The sequence below is a fragment of the Myxine glutinosa genome, chromosome 1 (assembly GCF_964187855.1).
Source record: "Myxine glutinosa chromosome 1, kmMyxGlut1.1, whole genome shotgun sequence".
In the NCBI taxonomy this organism is placed as follows: Eukaryota; Metazoa; Chordata; class Myxini; order Myxiniformes; family Myxinidae; genus Myxine; species Myxine glutinosa.
The window spans coordinates 276,385,817-276,399,287 of NC_136261.1; the positions used below are offsets into that span (position 1 = coordinate 276,385,817).

General features: G+C 40.4%; 2 long non-coding RNA genes across 2 annotated transcripts; both read right to left on the reverse strand.

The window, feature by feature from the left end:
• Positions 1-11,627: 11,627 nt before the first annotated feature.
• LOC144889796 (uncharacterized) lies at positions 11,628-12,256 on the reverse strand. The gene is made up of 3 exons (XR_013622074.1): positions 12,207-12,256; positions 11,862-11,993; positions 11,628-11,689 (listed from the first exon to the last, which is right to left on the reverse strand). It is a non-coding gene; the product is annotated as an uncharacterized LOC144889796 (long non-coding RNA).
• An 8-nt stretch (positions 12,257-12,264) lies between these two features.
• On the reverse strand, positions 12,265-13,144 carry LOC144889797 (uncharacterized). The gene is made up of 3 exons (XR_013622075.1): positions 13,081-13,144; positions 12,571-12,668; positions 12,265-12,411 (listed from the first exon to the last, which is right to left on the reverse strand). It is a non-coding gene; the product is annotated as an uncharacterized LOC144889797 (long non-coding RNA).
• Between the last annotated feature and the right edge of the window lie 327 nt (positions 13,145-13,471).

Consider the following 13,471-nt stretch of genomic DNA (forward strand, 5'->3'; position numbering starts at 1 on the left):
TTGTACCACTTTCCCCTACACCCATGTAAAGTTTTGACTTTTTCAACATACAGCCATTTGATCTTCATTTCAACAATATTGATAGATAAAGGTGATATAATATAACAAATATCATGAAACATTTACATTTTGTCGTCCATTGTATAATTTAAATAAAATTAAAAAGACCCAGAAGACCCAAAATACCCTGAAGACTCCCAAAAACCCAAAACGCCCCAAAGACGCAAAATACCCTTCAAGGCCCTGAGGCTAAAAAAGACCCTGAATACCCAAAGACCCAAAACACCCCGAAGACCCTAAAAGACACCGAAGACCCTAAAAACCCCAAAGCCTCTGAAGACACCAAAGACACTGAAGACCTGAAAAGCCCCTGAAGACACCGAAGACCCTTAAGACCCCAAAGCCTCTGAAGACCCTGAAGACACAAAACACCCTAAAGGCCCAAAATACCCTTCAGGGTCCAGAGGATCCAAAAGACCCTGAAGACCCAAATGGCCCTGAAGACCCAAAACACCATGAAGACCCAAAAGACACCGAAATGGTCAAAGATGCCTACCCCTCTGAAACGACGTGTGGTGAGGCGTGCGGAGCGCGCCGAGTCACGCTAGTACTAATAGAGTATATTACAAAAACTGTTACATTGAGGATGTAATTTCCTCTAACCATGATGTGATACAAGTAATAGTCCTAAGACATTTTCCCCCATTTGTTTCCTTTAAACTTTAAAGTTTTTAAGTAGATGTTATACCCATCTGTGCCATATCGGTTCCTGCAGGGCACCATGTGATGTATGTAGCTCATAATGTTTCACAGCCATCTCGTTTTTTTTGTTGGGCTCAGTGGACAGCAGTATACCAATTTCATCTGAAATTGGAACATTAATTATTTTAGCAGGCTGTTCTTGGGGCCTACATTAATGACAACTTACCATGCGCTTATCTTCATTGATAACTTACCATGCATGGGTTTCATCAGACTGCATCAGGAACTCATGTGCAGTTTTCAGTCGTTGAACATGGTGATTGTTCTTTTGCAACACTAATGATGATTGTTGAACGACATGCTCTTTTAGGCCATCGGTCATGTTCATTTTTGCATTAATGTCTACAAACTTGTCAATTAAATATGTTTGTAGAAACTTTGCTGATGTATGAGAAAGTAGAAGAAGATTTCCTATTCTGTGGAAAACCTGACCTTGCACTCAAAAAGATGGATTTTGGCAACAAACTGGTGCTTCATTGCATCCTTGCATCCAAAACTGGTCATTTGAAATGCAAAATTATACTTTCGTATACTGATCAAGACATTTGTGGTCTGGTGAACATCCGTCAAATAGATTACGGAGATATTATGGTAGAAGGGGAAAAGGTTGCAAGACCACCTTTTTGGTTGTTTGAGCAGCACATTGAAGGGCATTCATCTTTAAACTTTCCATCTTTGCATTGACACAATATGTCCATCTTTCCATTGTGCGATGTTGATGTATGGAGAGTCGGACTGGAACTGCGAATGGGAACTTGTTCAAGTTGTTTGTTGTCTGTTCTATTGGCACATCGTTCTTTGCGTATTTAAGCTTCCCCTTAGAGCAGGGGTCGGCAACCTTTTTGACATGAAGTGCCAGTTTGAAATGTTCTTGTTAATTAGTGTGCCATATCAACATTAAGTTTAACATTAAGTTTAATTATGACACCACATCAAAAAAATACTTCCAACAGACATGGAATTTTATTCCATCCATACAGGCTACATGCATAGCAACAACATCCATACAGGCTACATGCATAGCAACAACATTTTAAAGAAACATTTATCTCTCATAATTAGGACATTGTAATGATCATTTTATCATTGTAAAATTTGTCCCCAATGAGGTTACAAATTATATGCACGGACCCCATTTCAAAACACTGCTTTCAGTATCTCATTTACAAAGTATTGCATTGGAAACAAATGTCAAAGTGAGAATAAAGTGTATCAAACAGAAATACCAGTACTATACAAGAATGCTGCCATCCTCATGAAAACATCCACATCTGAGTTGGAAAAAAAGAGATGGACAAACAGCTACATATGCAAACCCATGTGTACTACAAATAAACAGATACCTACCAGTCAGTGTGATCCCTGGCCCTGCTTTCCTTTGCTGAGCTCAATTATCTGGGGGTTGTCGTTAGTCACTTTAAGTTGCAAACATGCTTCGGAGTGGTCGGTTGTCAAATGACTACGGGAGGCCATTTCTTCAATGCGTCGCTCAACACTTCTAGCTGACATGGGAATATCTTTTATTCTTGATTTGATTGTCTCTTTGATGGTAAGCCTTCAAACAGAACCTCTGAGCTACAGAGAAAAGCCTCCTTAATATATTCGCCATCCGTGAATGGCTTTCCGTGTTTCGCAATGCAATGAGCAATGCGATAGCTTGCTTCAGTCGCTTGGTTTTTAGCAGTGGCAAAGATTTTGAGGGTGTTGGCTTGCTTCCCATACCTGGACACGGCACGTTTGATGGATTCTGCCTTGTCTGCCTGATGTTTGAAAGTTTTCTCGTGCTTTGTCTCAAAATGGCGCTTAACACTCAACGTTCGACAAACAACATTTTCAAAACATAAAGTACACACAGCACGGTCCTTCTGAAAAACAAAACCCCACTCTTCTGTCCATGAGGGCTGGAATGCTTGAACCTTTACTTCAGCTTTCTTAGCTAGCGGGGTTGCCATCATCTACCGAACCTGAACCGCTTCACTGCACTGTGGGAAATGTGAGCGGGAGGCCGTACCGTCAATCAAACTAAATAAGACAGGCCGCGCAACAGCCAATGGCTGTTCAAGAAGTGATTTGTCATGCAACTGAGAGGGCACTGCTTTCGCCAGTGTGCCAATGATTACGCACGCGTGCCTAAGGTTGCCGACCCCTGCCTTAGAGGATAGGAGGCTTGTACCTGTTGTTGGGTTTGTTTCTGCAATTAGTGCCTCCAGTTTTTAATGGCACCTCAGAATTGCTTAGACCCTTCGGAGTATTAACCATCTTTAAACTTTAAACCTTTTAACTTTAAACCTTTAACTTTAAATCTTTAACTTTAAATCTTTAATCTTTAATCTTTAATCTTTAAAACCTTAATCTTTAAACCTTTAACTTTTAACTTTAAACCTTTAAACTTTAAATTAAATTTGGGCTTTTTGTACACCGCTCCTTTCCTATGCCATCTCCAGGCATTGCAAATAGTCACTGCCGGCACCGAAGGGGGCTCGGCATTGACGCACGCTGAAAGGGAGTACTCAGTTTTCACTCTTTGTTTGTTTTCTTTCTTTCTTTCTTGTTTGTTTGTCTGGGTGATATCTCAGCCATCCTATGAGCTAGGAAGCTGAAATTTTGGCACAGTAGTGTGAGCAAGTCCTTTGTCGAAAACGGTATTTTTTGTTTTTTGAATAATCAATTAATGGAGGAGATATTTAATTATTAGCGATTAATTAAGTACTTATTTAATTAATCAAATTTCCTTTCTCTTCTGTCCATTGACTCAGGCACCTTTTGAGTTAGGAAGCTGATATTTGGACATGCCAATGACCAGGTGATTTGGCTGCAAAGGCTATTTTTGATTTATTAATTAAACAGTTAATCAATTAATCGATTAATTATTTAATTATTCGATTAATGACGATTTTTTTTTTTTAAAGTTACAGATTCTGATGAAATGGTGGTATTTTATGTGTTCTGTGACCGAATTGATTAATAATTTAATTTTTTAATGATTATTATTTATTTATTTTCATTATTAATCAATTTATTTTCTTTCATTTGGCCAATATCTCAGGCACCTTTTGAGCTCGGAAGCTAATATTTGGACATGACAGTGACCAAGTGATGTGGCTGTCGAGGATATTTTTGATTTATTGATTAATCATTTGATCGATTAATTATTTATTGATTAATCGATTAATTTATTTATTGATTAATCAATTAATTATTTAATTTTTTATTAATGTTATTTAATTAAATTTCTAAAAGATACATCTTCGGATGAAGCCCTAGTGGTTTAGTTATGCTATTAGCCAGTTGATTAAGAAAATATTTTGTGATAATCTTTTATTGATTTTAATTATACAATTAATCAATCAATTAGTGTACACCTCTCCCTCCCAATGCAGCCTCTATGAGCTGCACTGCGGCAATGCCGCGCTGTAGGATATTTAATTATTTGGTATGGGGGTGGTGTACTTTGAATGTACTTGTTTCTTTTTCTTTTTTCCTCCTTTTTTTCTGCCAATGTCTGAGCTGTATCTCGGAGCCGGTTGGGACTTTCGGAATGAAGTTTTGCATCAATAATTGGAATTATAACTATATGGGCTTGACAATTTTTGGACCTTGACCTCATTTTTTTAAAGCCAGGGCCTAATTATATGCAATTTGACATTTCTCGCCATAACACAATTCAGGTTTCTGGTCGGAACAAAATTGCCCTCAAGACAGCGTGAAATATGGCACATTTGCGTTTGATTTACATCAATCATTACCCCCACCGAGTTAAAGGTGAAGGTAAAATGGCGGTCTTTAAATAAAAAAAATTTTTGTCAATAGTGGTGTTTTTTTGTCTTTTTGTCAAGCGGTGTTTCTGGGTTAGGGGGGGACCTTAATTAAATACCAAGTCAAATGTCAAAACATCATTCAATAGTGTTACAATTGAATATTATAGATGTGTTCTTCACTTCTCTTGAAATGAATCTAATATTGTCAGTTGTCATCACTGTCATCAGTCGGTGCCAGATAAATTGATTGTTTTGGAATAGATTACATCAACACGTATTGGTGCATTCAACCTTGCAAGCGCATTTGCTTCAATTGCATGAGGCTTCATGGCAAGAACAGTAAACACTTTTCACCATTATAACTGGAGCGATATGTGGGGTGGTCCACTCAATTGCAAAGTGAGTCTGCTTTTTTTGAACGTTGTCCTTGTGGGGTTGGTGCTGATTGTATATACTGTTGTAAATAGCATCTGGTGATTCTCACTGAAATTTGCTCGCATCATGTGAAAGCCAAAGCTGTCTCCATTTGGTGGCAAGGCAATGTCCCCTGCACACCCAAATCGGAAACGGTGGTAACAGGCAATATTCGCATCAGCACATTCCTTCCACCCATACAGCTCACACACAAACCTTTTGAGGTCTCGCTGTACTGTATCTTTGAAGATTCAGTTCTTACCCAGTTCAGAAAAGTCATTTTTGTAGAATGGGTATTTCAGAATCGGCCTGAGTCCTTACACTAATAGGCTAACATAGTAGGCTAACCCCTGCTGTAGTAGGGAAAATGGCCTTAAAATGCCTGTTGTTGTTGTTGTGCCTGAGTTCTTGCTCTTTTCCTTTGCCTTTGAAAGCACTCATCACATTCTGGAAAGGATGAAATCCAACAAGGGCTTCTGCAATGTTTTCTCCAAGACATTTGCTGATCTCTTGTGCATAAAATGCTCTGTTTCCTGCCATCAGCCACACAATGACCTGACTTGTCAAAACTGTAACAAAGTGAGGACAAATGCATCTGTGTCCACTGCAGATAATAATGTCGTTTGGAGATGTTGACTGTGATTCATGAAGAAGCACTCTGGTGTTGGCTTCTTGTTGGTCAGAATGTAGGTCCAGGTCCAGTACATCTTCAACAAGGAGGCTTCCCTCAGCTGATGAATGGAATCTATAACAAACCTCACTTTGAGTAGCATCGACTTGGACATTGGATAGAATATGGGGTGAGATTTCTTTCCATTCATCCAACAATAAATTGAGCAACCCTTTGTTACTGCCACAAGGCAATAACTTTTTTGTTTTTGGCATCTTCTGGTCTGATCTCTGAATGTGAACTTTTGTTTTTCCTTGTGTTGTCCTTTTCTGTTGCTCTTATTATTTTATGGATACACTTTTGTACCTATCTGCCATGAAGTCGACCCTCTTTGCTTTGTACTTCTTTGCCAGGGACACCAACTGTTGCAAAATTGAAACTGCAAATTGACCAAATGTCTCAGGAAAGAAGCATTAAGGAAGGGGAATCATTCATCAATTAATTCATTTAGGAAGGAAATTAAGAGAAAGGGGGAGCATCGGATACAGAACAGGGGGGAGGAGGGATAGGCTAAGATGTGGAAGAGGAGGAAGAGGTAGGGAGAGCTGTTGAAGGTGTGTTAGATTTCAGAATAGCTCTGGGAAGGATGGGGTGGACAAAAGGTTTGATGGTGATTGGGTGAGGCACAATGAGGTGTTATTTGAGGAGGGGGAAGAGCGAGGCAGAAGGTTGGGGGAGATGGAGGTGAGAGTTGGAAGGGGGAAGAAGTGGGGAGGACGCTTTGAGGAGGAGGGGTGAGGGGGGAAATGGAGAAGAAATGAGGGTGGGGAGATTTGAAGGGGAGGAGCAAGAGGGGAGTTTATGAGGGGGGAGTTTAGGAGGGAAGGGACAAGGAGGGATTTGAAAGGGATGGGAGATGGGGGAGATTTGGAGGGGAGGGGTGAGTCCAGTAGGGGTGAGGGGGAGTCTAGGAGGGGAGGGGTGTGGGGGGAGTTGATGAGGGAAGGGGCAAGGGGGGAGATTTGAAAGGGATGGGTGATGGGGAGGATTTGGAGGGGAGGGGCAAGGGGGAAGATTTGAAAGGGATGTGTGATGGGGAAGATTTGGAGGGGAGGGGTGATGGGGAATATTTCGAGGGGAGGGGTGAGATTGGATTTTGGAAAGTACGATTAATGGGAAACGAACATTTATTGCAAAATGAGTTTCGTGTGACCGAGTTAAAAATACGTTTAAGGATGGCGGGGGGGGGGGGGGGGGGTGGGTAGAGTGCAGGTGAGTTTAGGGAATGTGTGAAGGAGGCACTGTAAGACATGGAAAAAATTTTTGGGATGAATAGATTTGGTGAGCAAGTCGAAAGCAACCTTTTACAGACGAAGAAGAAAAGTGTTGTAATATACATTCACGTGAAAAAGTAAGTACACCCCACGTCAAATTTTGACTTTTTCAACATACAGCTATTTGATCTTCATTTCAACAATATTGATAGATAAAGGTGATATAACATAACAAATATCATGAAACATTTACATTTTGTAGTCCATTGTATAATTTAAATAAACATAAATGCAAATTTCACATGTGGAAAAAGTAAGTACACCCTTGGCTCTAATAGGTGGTATCATAGATATATATATATATAGATTGGCAGTTGCCGGCCAATCGCAAGCGGCCGAGCGAGATTTGCGTCCGCCATCTTGCCACAGGATAACTGGGCGTTGTCATCAATCTGCGCTGCTGGTAGCCAGTGGTAGGTGCCACGTCTTAATGAAGTCTGACGTCGGCCAGGCTTCAAATATCACAACGTGCTTTAGGCCTTTGCTGTAATTATATTTTGAAAGGAGTGGGAAGTCAGAAGATGTTTGGAGACTCTTGTAACGGGCTCGAGAGAGGAAAAGGAAGACGTGACTGGCACTGACAGCTCTTGTTTCAGGATTTGCGATGGTACTCTATATCAGCCTGTGGATATGGCCTGTTGTTTGTTCAGCGATTTGTTGACCATTCAACAAGGATAAATGCAAAGTCATGCATATTGGTCCTGGCAACAAACATATCGACAACATGGAAGATAAAGAATTGAGCGAAACATCACCAGAAAATGAATCTTGGTGTACGGATTAATATAATGATCTCAAACCCAGACTGCAATGCTCCAAAGCCGCAGCTGAAGCCATTTTGGGACTAATAAACACACCATTTAAATACATGGACAAGGATTAATTCATCATATTGTACAATACAGTACCTTATACTGAGTGAGGGGTCTGGGACTATTTGCCCCAGTGTGAGAACAATATGTTCACATATTAATTATTGTAACAGTGTCAAGGCGTTCATTGTTTGACTTGCTATTTGCAGGAGTTGAAGGTTGTCACTCACAAGCACAATGTGGATCTGTCATCATTGAATTTAACTGCTTTCTTTAACATTTGTACTTGTCCACTTTTGCGTTGAAAATAGCAATAAATATATAGGCTTACATTATATGCACCACACTTTCCTTGCGGTTTGAACTCTGCCTCACAGCAACAGCAGACCAGCACATCACACGAGTTAACGACGGTGCAATCTTCAACACCAACGAAAACTGCTCTCCCAAGCAAAGTTGAAGGGATATGAACAGAAAACTTACGCAGACACCCACACAAAATACCAGCAGCTGTGGCCAAATCTCTGCCAAGCATTTGTTGGTTTCCTGTGCAAATATTAACGGAGAAATATTTGTTTGAATTAAAGATGCCACTATCATTGCGCAATTTTAATAAAAAGAATCAAAGATTGTTACATGTAATATATTCATGGATATACAGAGCTCAGAAATAAAACCACATCACACGTTAACATTTTAATAAAACACAAATACATGGGTTAGTGATATCACACATGTACATATGTACACTGAGTGTGTGTACAGTAACTGTACACTGGGTATGCCTGTCAATCACTGGCCTTTGAACAGCACCAGCTTGGTTGACTCGTGTCTTATTGACATCCCCATTCGCCTAACATTGTAGGTCTTTGCAATGTGGTGCTGCCTCAGGTCATAATAAGCATTGGTGAGAATACCTATCAGGTCGTACAGGTGATTATCTATGCAAGGTTTCAATGATATGATTGCCCATATCAAAGAGTTCTTCTGAAGCTGTCATTTCCTTCACACATAGTAGAACCTGCTGAAATGTACAGAGTTTGACTGTGCACATCCATAAGGCTCTGGATGGCCTTCTCAGCAGTGTGCAAGACCTTCACCACACCTGGTGATGGGATCATAAGACCACCATTGTTCTTCAGCCTGAGCAGGTGGTAGGACTGAGAATAATCCTGAGGCATCGAATCGGAGAACAAAGCAAGTCTGCAAGTGTTGCACTGCACAGCTTTGCACACACGCCTGACTATCCATCCAGCAATGTATGTGATGCTGTTGTCCAGTAGACGTGTTCTGTGGTGGTATCCAGTTTGCATAGTCATGCTCAGCCATCACACACACAACACTGTCAAAGTTGTCACAGTCATCCGACTGGCTTGTCGTAGCCATGCAGAGTGTGCCATCTTGAGCACGAACATTTCCAGTTTTGGTTGGCTCAATTCCGCAATGAACAGACAGCTTCCGGTATATAGACTTGAACTGCTGGACATTGGGATTGTTGTTCCAGCCCCCTGAAACAGAATGTTTGCCTTCATGAGAGAAACATGTCCTTTTAATTCAAAAGTACAGTACTTAAATAATTTCATACAACAACAGATATGATTAAGTAAAAAGCAATGAGTGTATCTATTGTTGGCGTGAAACTCTGGAACAAGCTCGATGTAAAATTACGACAACTCACCACTGACAAAATATTGTACAAGTTTGTGTTTACTGTCCCGAAATAAATTATATACATAGAGTACAGAACTTAAATTAAATCCTATATTAGCTATTAAACTTATGAAAGAGAAATGCATGTAACTTGCCTGCTCTGCGCACTGAGTTGAAGAATAGTTCCAGATGATCTTGTGACAGTTTGTATGTCAGTACATATGCTTGTTCCTGTAGCAGCAGTGGCACAAGACGCTTCAAGCTCACAATGCAAACTATGAAACCTGTAATGGCAGTGTGTCTGCAAAACAACAAGTAACAATAAGTATCCTAACTAACCGGAATGAACTTATATCTGATGCATAGGAGAGGGAGGTGGGGGAGAAACTGGCAGAGGTCAAGGAGGGGGTGGGGCAGGAACCAGAGGAGGAACAAGTTATCAGGATTACACAAACCTTCTAGTTTTGTGGATGAATTCTCCTTCTATTGTCTTCAGCGACTGCAAATACGTCGCCGCAGAATCCATGTACGTCATGGTGTGTCCAATACTGGAGGGGCTGAGAGCCGACTTGAACCCATGCATATAGGCATTTCTCACATTCATGATGTCGAACAGTTTATCGATCACCTGAAAATAGTCAGTCAAGAATGTGACCAGAGTAAAGAGTATGTTTATATTGGGCCTACAATAAGCCTCAAGTTACCTCTGCATTATGGCGTAATATTACAATTGGTACTTCAATCATACTGAAAAATAGCAAACAAAGCTGCACTTGTAGAACTTTTTTGGGTCTGATTTGAAACCAAATTGGACATAAATTCACAACTATAAGCATACCTGAATGAATTCAACGGTGGCAGATACACCCTGGAAATTGGCATGGCCTTCTAGCTCCATTGAACGTAGTGCTGTTGCAACGGAGTTGCTCAACAACTGTGCAGCAAGACTAACTTTCATCTTCTGTTTCATGAAGTTCGTGTGCCTGAACGACAATCGATTTCCCAATCGCAATCCAGTATCATCCTGAAGTTTTTGTAGATCCAAAATGAAGCGCCAATCAATACGTCCTTTGTCAGACATTATGACACCGTATGCTTGGAACATATTTCGCATTAACTTCAGCATATGGCATGGATCCATTATGACAAAAATCTCCTGGTTAGTATCAGGGTGCTTAAACGATGGCTTGCAGTCGAGTGCACTCAAGCTACAGCCAAGATCTCTGCACATCCCGAGGTTGGAAGCATGTCCATCCAACGTCAGTGTCCTCACATGGATGCCAATCCCATGCAAGGACGCGATACACTGTAAAAGCAGTTGCTTCTGAGTGGCAGCTCTTAAAGTGTTTGTCAAGAAATAGGCCACAGGAGCTTTCCAATGGCCTCGTAGGCCAACAACCATGAAGACGAGGGCTTCTTTTGCCTCATTGGTGCTCTCCGAGTCATCTCCTAGATCAACAAATCCAAGCATCTTCTTTTCCTTTGGATCATAAACAATCTGTTTCCTAATGGCCATGGCATCTATCATGAGAGCAACATTCTTGTATGTCTTGGGATCATTTGCACATTTTTCCTTGAGGCACATAATCATCGAAGAATTGATTCCTGCGGTGCAATCCACATTAGAGAGCCACCTAGAAAAAATTATGGAACTTAAATAATCAATTTGACTATTGTGATCATTATTAACAACTACTTAATGAGTTCAAAATGTAGTTGACACATGTCAAACAAATTAAATATAATACATCCATGTTTGTGACAACTTACATTCTCAGTGTCCTGGTTGAAGGCATATTAAGTTTGCTGCGAAGGTACTCGTATGCCTTAGGTCCGTACAGATGTAAGGTCAGAGAAAACCTTCTCTGTTCTGCTGTGTATGCCTCACTTCCCTTTGGTTTTTAAAATAGATCCATGGGAAAGTCTGAAACGAAATATATAACATAAAACATTGCTCATGTATGAAAATCTTTTAGAAAGTAATGTTTAGACCAAAAGTATGGTTATTGAACACAAAGTGATGTAGTTGGACCGATAATCAGATTATCAGAATGATATTTGTTGTTTGACAGAATGAACTTCATTCAGATGCCAGTGGCATGTATATCTACGTAATGTAACCAATACGATGAATAAGTCCTACCACGGTATGCCTGGAGCTTTTCTTCTAGTTCTGCTGTCACGAGGTTGTGTTCCTTCAACTCATCCTCTATGGATGATAACGTGCTCTTACATCTTTTCTCTGGCCTTTGTGTTTTTCAGCTGCAGCTCTAAGTCAGCCACTCAATCCTCTGTCCTCCTCAACTTGACTTTTCCCACAGCTTCGTCGGGCGCTGCATAGCTATGGAACTACATCACAGCACAAATAATATGCATGAGCAGAATATCACCAGACAAATATGCCCCCCCAAAAAGATGATTTTTCACTAGGACTATGTAAATTACCTGTAGTACGTGACTAATTTTTATATAAAAATCAATCGATGCTAGCATTTTAAGCTACTAATTCCAATATACATACATCAGGTATACTTGAATGTACATGTCCACTGTCAAGGCTTTTAGTATTGGATTCATGCATGTGAGCCTGATGGTCGTCCTGGCGCTCCTCCAATGCCCTCTTTGAAGTTTGCGTTTGACGTTTCTTCTCATGCTGAAAAGCAAACATCAGCCACATATTGTCAATGTAAAGTATACCACAGAATAAAACATGCAGTTACTTTATCTGTCTTAAAGTTAGAGTCAAAAAAGAGTCCGCCGCCACGTACTATTACATATAGTTCCCACACATTTTACACACTGTCCAAATATTAAAGTATGAAGGTTTTAGTTCGTTTAGAAAAGATCACAAACAACACAAACATACTTTTTGCAAGTGCTCTGGTAAGTCAAACTTTGATGGGACTGCATCATGACATAGTCTTTTGGTTTGGCCTGTAAGATCGAAGTCCACAGGTAAAAAGTGTTGGCTGCACACGACATCCCAGGGCTTTGGCTTCCACCCCTCTACCCGTTTCATCTGAATACACCATTTCCTTCTTCTTTCTTCATGCCCTTCACTGGTGGGGAAGCTGAAAATAAGATAGCTAATTGTTTAAATTCAATCTGATTGAGCTGCATGGAAAGCAGACCTCAAACCTGCAGATTTTATTAGGTCTACTACCCTGTAAACACAAATAAGAGATATACACGTCATATATTTAGAAGAGATATTGTGGTATTCAACTTACAGATGAAATGTCAGACCATTCCCCTTCCTCTGTATATTTCGGCATCTTGCATGTGCACACTGCCTGGGCATCTTAACTGTAGCCTAGGCTACTCCCTCCTATATTTGAAGAAAGAACAAGCACAATGTAAAAGTTAATGCTTATATTTATAATGCTTATATAAATATAATAGGCCTACCTTTGACTGCTTGGCAATAATATTGAATACAGGATAAGTCAACCCCTTGGTGTTGAAGATCTCGGTCGAGAATTCCTGAACATGGCAAAGTTTCCTCATGAGTCATGGATAGTCCCAAATGTGCCCCAGAATCTCCAATCTTTATTCAATGATTTATGAGAGCTGCATTTTGGAGGTACATGTACCTCATGGACAGAACATTTAAGAGAATTAACATTCTACTATGAACCAGTGTTAGTGTAGACAGGCAGACGATGCGTTAAATATCACCAAAGTTACAACATTATCAGTCTGGCAACTGAATGTGTTTTAATCCAATGTACGACACTAACCTGATACTTTGTTCGCCAGTTGTAGTCAATTTAATCAACAATAACTTGCAAATGACGATGACGCAAGTGCATTCCACAGATGGCAACTTGAAAGCTTTCCTGTGGCAAGATGGCGGCTGGAAATCTCGCCCTGTCGTGACCCACTGCCAATCTATATATATATATATATATATATATCTATGGGTGGTATTGCCCCCTTTGGCAGAAACAACCAAGTAGGCATTTCTTATAACTGTCGACCAGTCTCTGACATCGACTGGGAGAAATTTTTCCCCACTCCTCCATGCAGAATTCTTTCAGCTGTGTGATGTTTGAGGGGTTTCTTGCATGCACGGCTCGTTTCAAATCCCCCCACAACATCTCGATGGGATTTAGATCCGGGCTTTGACTT